At 44.9% G+C, this 11240-nt stretch overlaps 1 pseudogene; it reads right to left on the bottom strand.

The window, feature by feature from the left end:
- The window catches only part of LOC119361390, a 92171-nt pseudogene extending 81595 nt beyond the window's left edge, over positions 1-10576 (bottom strand).
- Positions 10577-11240: the final 664 nt, after the last annotated feature.

Raw genomic sequence — 11240 nt, 5'->3', positions numbered from 1 at the left:
AAACCGAGCGATGTACGGCGCCCCCTGGGCAACCAGGGTCTATGCCAACCCGACGTCTTGCTCATCCGGTGTGCCCTGAGAACGAGATATGTGCAGCTCCTATCGGGATTTGTCGGCACGACGGGCGGTCTTGCTGGTCTTGTTTTACCATTGTCAAAATGTCTTGTAACCGGGATTCCGAGACTGATCGGGTCTTCCCGGGAGAAGGAATATCCTTCGTTGATTGCGAGAGCTTATCATGGGCTAAGTTGGGACACCCCTGCAGGGTATAAACTTTCGAGAGCCGTGCCCATGGTTATGTGGCAGATGGGAATTTGTTAATGTCCGGTTTTAGATAACTTGACACCAGATACGAATTAAAACGCATCAAGCGCGTGTGTAGCCGTGATGGTCTCTTTTCGGCGGAGTCCGGGAAGTGAACACGGTTTTGGGTTATGTTTGACGTAAGTAGGAGTTCAGGATCACTTCTTGATCATTGCTAGTTTCACAACCGTTTTGTTTGTTCTTTTCTCGCTCTTATTTGTGTATGTTAGCCACCATATCATGCTTAGTCGCTGCTGCAACCTCACCACTTTACCCCTTCCTTACCGCTTTAAGCTTTGCTAGTCTTGATACCCATGGTAATGGGATTGCTGAGTTCTCGTGGCTCACCGTTTACTACAACAACAGTTGCAGATGCAGGTTATGCGATGATCATGACGCGAGAGCGATGTTTGCTTGTTTTGGAGTTCTTCTTCTACTTCTTCTTCGATCAGGGGATAGGTTCCAGGTCGGCAGCCTGGGCTAGCAGGGTGGATGTTGTTTGAGTTTCTGTTTGTGTTTCATCCGTAGTTCGGATGTTGATCTTATGTATGAAGTATTGATTTATTCTTGCGGCATTTGTATGTCTTGTATGTATCCCCTGTTGGGGAACGTAGCAGAAATTTAAAATTTTCTACGCATCACCAAGATCAATCTATGGAGTAATCTAGTAACGAGGGGAAGGGGAGTGCATCTACATACCCTTGTAGATCGCTAAGCGGAAGCGTTCAAGTGAACGGGGTTGATGGAGTCATACTCGTCGTGATCAAAATCACCGATTATCCTAGCGCCGAACGGACGGCACCTCCACGCTCAACACACATACGGTTGGGAGAGACATCTCCTCCTTCTTGATCCAGCAAGGGGAGGAGAGGTTGATGGAGATCCAGCAGCACGACGGCATGGTGGTGGAAGTAGCGGGATCCCGGCAGGGCTTCGCCAAGCGCAAGCGGGGAGGAAGAGGTGTCACGGGAGGGAGGGAGGCGCCAGGGACTCAGGTGCGGCAGCCCTCCCTCCCCTCCACTATATATAGAGGCCTAGGGGGGCGCCTGCCCCTTGTAGATCCCATCTAGGGAGGGGGGGCGGCTGCCCGGGTGGCTTGGCCTCCAAGCCAAGTGAAGGCGCCCCCACCCCTTAGGGTTTCTAACCCTAGGCGCATGGGAGGCCCAAGGGGGGGCGCACCAGCCCACCAGGGACTGGTTCCCACGCCCCCTCAGCCTATGGGGCCCTCCAGGATAGGTGGCCCCACCCGGTGGACCCTCGGGACCCTTTCGGTGGTCCCGGTACAATACCGATGACCCCCAAAACTTTCCCGGTGGCCGAAACTGGACTTCCTATATATAAATCTTTACCTCCGGACCACTCCGGAACTCCTCGTGACGTCCGGGATCTCATCCGGGACTCCGAACAACATTCGGGTTACTGCATACTATTATCTCTACAACCCTAATGTCACCGAACCTTAAGTGTGTAGACCCTACGGGTTCGGGAACCATGCAGACATGACCGAGACAACTCTCCGGCCAATAACCAACAGCGGGATCTGGATACCCATGTTGGCTCCCAAATGTTCCATGATGATCTCATCGTATGAACCACGATGTCGAGGATTCAATCAATCCCGTATTCAATTCCCTTTGTCTGGCGGTATAGCACTTAGCCGAGATTCGATCGTCGGTATGCCGATACCTTGTTCAATCTCGTTACCGGCAAGTCTCTTTACTCGTTCCATAACACGTCATCCCATGATCAACCCCGTGGTCACATTGTGCACATTATGATGATGTCCTACCGAGTGGGCCCAGAGATACCTCTCCGTCACACGGAGTGACAAATCCCAGTCTCCATTCGTGCCAACCCAATAGACACTTTCGGAGATACCCGTAGTGCACCTTTATAGACACCCAGTTATGTTGTGACGTTTGGTACACCCAAAGCATTCCTACGGTATCCAGGAGTTGCACAATCTCATGGTCTAAGGAAATGATACTTGACATTAGAAAAGCTTTAGCATACGAACTACACGATCTTTGTGCTAGGCTTAAGATTGGGTCTTGTCCATCACATCATTCTCCTAATGATGTGATCCCGTTATCAACGACATCCAATGTCCATGGTCAGGAAACCGTAACCATCTATCGATCAACGAGCTAGTCAACTAGAGGCTTACTAGGGACCTGGTGTTATCTATGTATCCACACATGTATCTGAGTTTCCTATCAATACAATTATAGCATGGACAATAAACCATTGTCATGAACAAGGAAATATAATAATAAAAATAACTAATTTATTATTGCCTCTAGGGCATATTTCCAACAGTCTCCCACTTGCACTAAAGTCAATAATCTAGTTCACATTGCCATGTGATTAACACTCACAGGTCACATCGCCATGTGACCAACATCCAAAGAGTTCACTAGTGTCACTAAACTAGTTCACATCATCATGTGATTAAGACTCAATGAGTTCTAGTGTTTGATCATGTTTTGCTTGTGAGAGAGGTTTTAGTCCACGGGTCTGCAACATTCAGATCCGTATGTACTTCGCAAATCTCTAGTTCATATTGTAAATGTTGCTTCCACGCTCCACTTGGAGCTATTCCAAATGGTTGCTCCACTATACGTATCCAGTTTGCTACTTAGAGTCATTCGGATAGGTGCTAAAGCTTGCATCGACTTAACCCTTTACGCCGAACTCTTTATCACCTCCATAATCGAGAAACATGTCCTTATTTACTCCAAGGACAATTTTGACCGCTGTCCAATGATCCATTCCTGGATCTTTCTTGTACCCCTTGACTGACTCATGGCAAGGCACACTTCCGGTGCGGTACACAGCATAGCATACTATAGAGCCTACGTTTGAAGCATAGGGGACGACCTTCGTCCTTTCTCTTTCTTCTGCCGTGGTCGAGCATTAAGTCTTAACTTCATACCTTACAACTCAGGCAAGAACTCCTTCTTTGAATGATCCATCTTGAACACCTTCAAGATCATGTCAAGGTATGTGCTCATTTGAAAGTACCATTTAGCGTTTTCGATCTATCCTCATAGATCTTGATGCTCAATGTTCAAGCAGCTTAATCCAGGTTTTCTATTGAAAAACACTTTTCAAATAACCCTATATGCTTTCCAAAAATTCTACATCATTTCTGATCAACAATATGTCAACAACATATACTCATCAGAAATTCTACAGTGCTCCCACTCACTTCTTTGGAAATACAAGTTTCTCATAAACTTTGTATAAACCCAAAATCTTTGATCATCTCATCAAAACGTACATTCCAACTCCGAGATGCTTACTCCAGTCCTTAGAAGGATTGTTGGAGCTTTGCATACTTGTTAGCGTCTTTCAGGATTGTCAAAACCTTCTGGTTGTATCACATACAACCTTATCTCAAGAAAATTGTCGAGGAAACAATGTTTTGACATCCTATCTGCAAGATTTCATAAATAATGCAGTAACTGCTAATCCAATTCCAACAGACTCTTAGCATCGCTATGAGTGAGAAAGCCTCACCGTAGTCAACTCCTTGAACTTGTTGGAAAATATCTTAATGACAAGTCGAGCTTTCTTAATGGTGAAACTTACCATCATTGTCCGTCTTCCTTTTAAAATCCATTTGTACCCAATAGCCTTACAACCATCAAGTAGTTCTACCAAAGTCTATACTTTGTTTTCATACATGGATCCTCTCTCGAATTTTATGGCCTCGAGCCATTCGTCGGAATCCGGGCCCACCATCGCTTCTCCATAGCTCGTAGGTTCATTGTTGTCTAGCAACATGACCTCCAAGACAGGATTACCGTACCACTCTGAAGCAGTACATGTCCTTGTCGACCTACGAGGTTTGGTAGTGACTTGATCCGAAGCATCATGATCACTATCATCAGCTTCCACTTCAATTGGTGTAGGTGCCACATGAACAACTTCATGTGCCCTGCTACACACTGGTTGAAGTGATGGTTCATTAACCTCATCAAGTCTCCACCATCCTCCCACTCAATTCTTTCAAGAGAAACTTTTCCTCGAGAAAGGACCCGATTCAAGAAACAATCCCTATTACTTTCAGATCTGAATTAGGAGGTGTACCCAACTGTTTTTGGGTGTCCTATGAAGATGAATTTTATCCGCTTTGGGTTCGAGCTTATCGACCTGAAACTTTTTCACATAAGCGTCGCACCCCCAAACTTTTTAAGAAACGACAACTTAGGTTTCTCCAAACTTAGGTTTCTCACAACCATAGTTCAAACTGTGTCGTCTCAACAGAATTACGTGGTGCCCTATTAAAGTGCGTGCGGTTGTCTCTAATGCCTAACCCATGAACGATAGTGGTAATTCGATAAGAGACATCATGGTAGGCACCATATCCAATAGGGTGCAACTATGATGTTCGGACACACCATCACTCTATGGTGTTCCAGGCGGTATTAATTGTGAAACAATTTCCACAATGTCTTAATTGAATGCCAAAGCTTGTAACTCAGATACTCATCTCTATGATCATATCATAGACATTTTATCCTCTTGTCACGATGATCTTCAACTTCACTCTAAAATTACTTGAACTATTCAATAATTCAGACTTGTGTTTCATCAAGTAAATATACTCAACATCTACTCAAATCATCTGTGAAGTAAGAATATAACGATATTCACTGCATGCCTCAGCACTCATTCGACGGCACACATCAAAATGTGTTACTTCCAACAAGTTGCTATCTTGTTCCATTTTACTGAAAACGAGGCTTTTTAGTCATCTTGCCCATGTGGTATGATTTGCTTTTCTCAAGTGATTCAAAATCAAGTGAGTCCAAACGATCCATCTGCATGGAGTTTCTTCATGCATATACACCAATAGACATGGTTCGCATGTCTCAAACTTTTCAAAAACGAGTGAGTCCAAAGATCCATCAGCATGGAGCTTCTTCATGCGTCTTATACCAATATGACTTACATGGCAGTGCCACAAGTAAGTGGTACTATCATTACTATCTTATATCTTTTGGCATGAAAATGTGTATCACTACGCGAGATTCAATAAACCATTCTTTTAGGTGCAAGACCATTGAAGGTATTATTCAAATAAACAGAGTAACCATTATTCTTCTTAAATGAATAACCGTATTGCGATAGACATAATGCAATCATGTCTATGCTCAATGCAAACACCAAATGAAAATTATTTAGGTTTAATACCAATCTTGATGGTAGAGGGAGCGTGCGATGTTTGATCACATCAACCTTGGAAACACTTCCAACACACATCGTTATCTCTCCTTTAGCTAGTCTCCGTTTATTCCGTAGCCTTTTACTTCGAGTTACTAACACTTAGCTATCGAACCGGTATCTCAATACCCTGGTGCTACTAGGAGTACTAGTAAAGTACACATTTGATTCAATGTATATCCAATATACTTCTGTCAACCTTGCCTGCCTTCTCATCTACCAAGTATCTAGGGTAGTTCTGCTTCAGTGTCCGTTCCCTCATTACAGAAGCACTTAGTCTCGGGTTTGGGTTTAACCCTGGGTTTCTTCACTTGAGCAACAACTAATTTGCCGTTTCATGAAGTACCCCTTCTTGCCCTTGCCCTTCTGGAAACTAGTGGTTTCGCTAACCATCAACAATTGATGCTCCTTCTTCATTTCTACATTCACGGTGTCAAACATTGCGAATAGCTCAAGGAACATCATATCTATCCATGTTATGTTATAGTTCATCATGAAGCTCTAGTAGCTTGGTGGCAATGTCTTTGGAGAAACATCACTATCTCATCTGGAAGATTAACTCCCACTCGACTCAAGTGATTGTTGTACCCAGACAATCTAAGTGCAAGCTCAACGATTGAGATCTTCTCCCTTAGTTTGTAGGCTAGAAAACTCGTCGGAGGTCTCATACCTCTTAGTGTGGGCACGAGCCTGAAATCCCAATTTCAGCTCTTGGAACATATCATATGTTCTGCGACATTTCAAAATGTCTTTGGTGCCTCAATTCTAAACCATTTAACATTACCGAACTATCAAGTAGTCATCAAAATGTGTATGTCAGATGTTCACAACATCCACAGACCACGTTCGAGGTCCAGCACACCGAGCGGTGCATTAAGGACATAAGCCTTCTACTGTCCGCATAATTGCTACTGTCAACTTTCAACTATATTTTCTCTAGGAACATATCTAAAACAGTAGAACCAAAGCGCGAGCTATGACATAATTTGCAAAGGGATTTTGACTATGTTCAGGATAATTAAGTTCATATAATGAACTCCCACTCAGATAGACATCCCTCTAGTCATCTAAGTGATTACATGATCCGAGTCAACTAGGCCGTGTCCGATCATCACGTGAGACAGACTAGTCATCATTGGTGAACATCTTCATGTTGATCGTATCTACTATACGACTCATGCTCGACCTTTCGATCTCTTGTGTTCCGAGGCCATGTCTGTACATGCTAGGCTCGTCAAGTCAACCTAAGTGTTTCGCGTGTGTAAATCTGGCTTACACCCGTTGTATGTGAATGTTAGAATCTATCACACCCGATCATCACGTGGTGCTTCGAAACAACGAACTTTCGCAACGGTGCACAGTTAGGGGGAACACTTTCTTGAAATTTTAATGAGGGATCATCTTATTTACTACCATCGTTCTAAGCAAATAAGATGCATAAACATGATAAACATCACATGCAATCAAAAAGTGACATGATATGGCCAATATCATTTTGCTCCTTTTGATCTCATCTTGAAATTTTAATGAGGGATCATCTTCGGGGCTCTATGATCATCATCGTCACCGACATGACACCATGATCTCCATCATCATGATCTCCATCATCGTATCTCCATGAAGTTGTCTTGCCAACTATTACTTCTACTACTATGGCTAACAGTTTAGCAATAAAGTAAAGTAATTACATGGCGTTGTTCAATGACACGCAGGTCATACAATAAATTAAGACAACTCCTATGGCTTCTGCCGGTTTTCATACTCATCGACATGCAAGTCATGATTCCTATTACAAGAACCTGATCAATCTCACACATCACATATCATTCATCACATTCTTTTGGCCATATCACATCACATAGCATACCCTGCAAAAACAAGTTAGACGTCCTCTAATTGTTGTTTGCATGTTTTACGTGGCTTCTATGGGTTTCTAGCAAGAACGTTTCTTACCTACGCAAAAGCCACAACGTGATATGCCAATTGCTATTTACCCTTCATAAGGACCCTTTTCATCGAATCCGATCCGACTAAAGTGGGAGAGACTGGCACCCGCTAGCCACCTTATGCAACAAGTGCATGTCAGTCGGTGGAACCTGTCTCACGTAAGTGTACGTGTAAGGTCGGTCCGAGCCGCTTCATCCCACAATACCGTCGAAACAAGATAGGACTAGTAACAGTAAGCATATAGAACAAAATCAACGCCCACAACAACTTGTGTTCTACTCGTGCATAGAATCTATGCAATAGACCTAGCTCATGATGCCACTGTTGGGGAACGTAGCAGAAATTCAAAATTTTCTAAGCATCACCAAGATCAATCTATGGAGTAATCTAGCAACGAGGGGAAGGGGAGTGCATCTACATACCCTTGTAGATCGCTAAGCATAAGCGTTCAAGTGAACGGGGTTGATGGAGTCGTACTCGTCGTGATCCAAATCACCGATGATCCTAGTGCCGAACGAACGGCACCTCCGCGTTCAACACACATACGGTTGGGAGAGAAATCTCCTCCTTCTTGATCCAGCAACAGGAGGAGAGGTTGATGGAGATCCAGCAGCACGACGGCGTGGTGGTGGAAGTAGCGGGATCCCAGCAGGGCTTCACCGAGCACAAGCGGGGAGGAAGAGGTGTCACGGGAGGGAGGGAGGCGCCAGGGACTCAGGTGCGACTGCCCTCCCACCCCTCCACTATATATAGGGGCCTAGGGGGGCGCCGGCCCCTTGTAGATCCCATCTAGGGTGGGGGACGACTGCCCTAGGGGTGGCTTGGCCTCCAAGCCAAGTGGAGGCGCCCCCACCCCTTAGGGTTTCTAACCCTAGGCGCATGGGAGGCCCAAGGGAGCGCACCAGACCACCAGGGACTGGTTCCCACGCCCCCTCAGCCTATGGGGCCCTCCGGGATAGGTGGCCCCACCCGGTGGACCCCCGGGACCCTTCCGGTGGTCCCGGTACAATACCGATGACCCCCGAAACTTTCTGGGTGGCCGAAAACTGGACTTCCTATATATAAATCTTTACCTCCGGACCACTCCGGAACTCCTCGTGACGTCCGGGATCTCATCCGGGACTCCGAACAACATTCAGGTTACCGCATACTATTATCTCTACAACCCTAGTGTCACCGAACCTTAAGTGTGTAGACCCTACGGGTTCGGGAACCATGCAGACATGACCGAGACAACTCTCTGGCCAATAACCAACAGCGGGATCTGGATACCCATGTTGGCTCCCACATGTTCCACGATGATCTCATCGGATGAACCACGATGTCAAGGAGTCAATCGATCCCGTATACAATTCCCTTTGTCTAGCGGTATTATACTTGCCCGAGATTCGATCGTCGGTATGCCGATACCTTGTTCTATCTTGTTACCGGCAAGTCTCTTTACTCGTTCCGTAACACATCATCCCGTGATCAACCCCTTGGTCACATTGTGCACATTATGATGATGTCCTACCGAGTGGGCCCAGAGATACCTCTCCGTCAACCGGAGTGACAAATCCCAATCTTGATTCGTGCCAACCCAACAGACACTTTCGGAGATACCCGTAATGCACTTTTATAGCCACCCAGTTATGTTGTGACGTTTGGTACACCCAAAGCATTCCTACTGTATCCGGGAGTTGCACAATCTCATGGTCTAAGGAAATGATATTTGACATTAGAAAAGCTTTAGCATACAAACTACACGATCTTTGTGCTAGGCTTAGGATTGGGTCTTGTCCATCACATCATTCTCCTAATGATGTGATCCCGTTATCAACGACATCCAATGTCCATGGTCAGGAAACCATAACCATCTATTGATCAACGAGATAGTCAATTAGAGGCTTACTAGGGACATGGTGTTGTCTATGTACCCACACATGTATCTGAGTTTCCTATCAATACAATTATAGCATGGATAATAAACGATTATCATGAACAAGGAAATAAAATAATAATAACTAATTTATTATTGCCTCTAGGGCATATTTCCAACATCCCCATCTATTATGTAATGTTGATGTAATGATATCCACCTTGCAAAAGCGTTTCAATATGCGGTTCTATCCTTGGTGGGTGCGTTCTGGTCCAGTTTCACAGTCATTGCCGAGAGCAGCCCTCAGCAATGGTGTGCCCAGGAGCCTTTTTTCCCTGTTTCTATTTCTTTCCTGCAGCGAAACATATACAACAGCAGCATATAGTTCATCACACATAGAACATGTCACATATAGGCATCATTTAATAAAATAAGCAATGATTGATTCTAAAAAACATTCCACATAAAAGCAATAGTGCATCAAAGCAATAGACCACAAGTTTACAAGTCTCAAGATGCAAGAGTTCTCAACATACAAGAAACGGTTTCAAACATAACATGAAGTTCACGCGATTTTGGAGATCGAAGTGATAACATTGACATTAGAAGGCATCATTCTGTTTGCTGCCCCAACTCTGTCAACCGGAGTGATAACATCAACATTAGAAGGCATCATTCCCTTTGCTGCCCCAACTCCACAACCTTGAGGTGGAACTACCAGAACATTGTTAAACCCTTGTGATGGGTTGAGCTGTGATGGATTGACCCAATAGTGAGATGAATGCATATGGTAATGCCGAAAGTGGTGATAGAAATAGTTTGAACAAAACTCACAATGTTCCACTCTGGCGTCGGTGGCATCTCTGGCACTGGTTGGCCTTGCATGGAATAAAGATTGGCCACCATATGTTGTAAAGACTTCACTAGATCATATTGTGCCTTCAGCTTGGCCCGGTTTTCATCTTGTTCTTTCTCGGTGTCAATCAGTCGAGTCTACAATATGGCAATGCAAATGCCATTCATGTTGAAATGCAAATATCCTCAATAATGAAGAAGGATCAATGAAGAAGGACCATGAAGGATCAATGAAGAAGCACTGACCTGAATATCCTCAATAATGCTCACGGAATGTGGTACGTGACGCTCTACGGTAGGAGTAGAGCCAGTACTCATAGCACGGAGCATGTTGACTCTCGGAAGGGAGGAGGTTATGACAGAATCGAGGTGAACCGCCATCCGGCTATTCGGTCTTCCGTTTGCCGCAACAATGGCCACAAGAGGGTCAAGCGGTAGCACGTGAGGATCAGCGTCAGGCCCGTAAGTCTCTTTCAATTTTTTTGTGTAGTTATCTCCATCTGACCGGGCTTTAAGCTGATCCAGTCCCTCTCCGGGTGGAGAGGGTCCTTGTCCTTGACGTCTTTGGTACGTTTGATGGTCCATGCCTCGAAGTAAGTGATATCCTTGCCAGTGTCTTCTTTCTGCAAAAGAAAGCGATCCAAACAATCATGGGAGTGCTCACAAATGAAATATAACATGATGAAAAGAAAAGGATGTGGTTGCCTACATGTTTTGAGACGACACCTGGGATGGTGAGGTTGCCTTGACGGTGTCCTCGACCCCCCCCCCATCAACTTGCGCCGTTCAAATATTACTTTGTGTTCATCCTGCCACCCTGGATCTGTCCACCATTCGACGATCTTCTCCCAGCACGGACGTTTGTTAGCGCACCACCGAGGAATCACCTGTAAATTAAACAAATACATCTTAGTAAGGATTCTAATTTTGCCGTAGTGTAGGAAATAGCAAGCATCCATCGTCACTTGCCTTGAAGTAATTGTCCCGTGAAAGATGCGTCCCTCGAGCCTCCAGTTTGGAAATCCTATGGTTGAGATAGTCTGCG

Source organism: Triticum dicoccoides, chromosome 2B (assembly GCF_002162155.2).
Source record: "Triticum dicoccoides isolate Atlit2015 ecotype Zavitan chromosome 2B, WEW_v2.0, whole genome shotgun sequence".
NCBI lineage: Eukaryota > Viridiplantae > Streptophyta > Magnoliopsida > Poales > Poaceae > Triticum > Triticum dicoccoides.
This window is presented reverse-complemented; position numbering and strand designations above follow the sequence as displayed.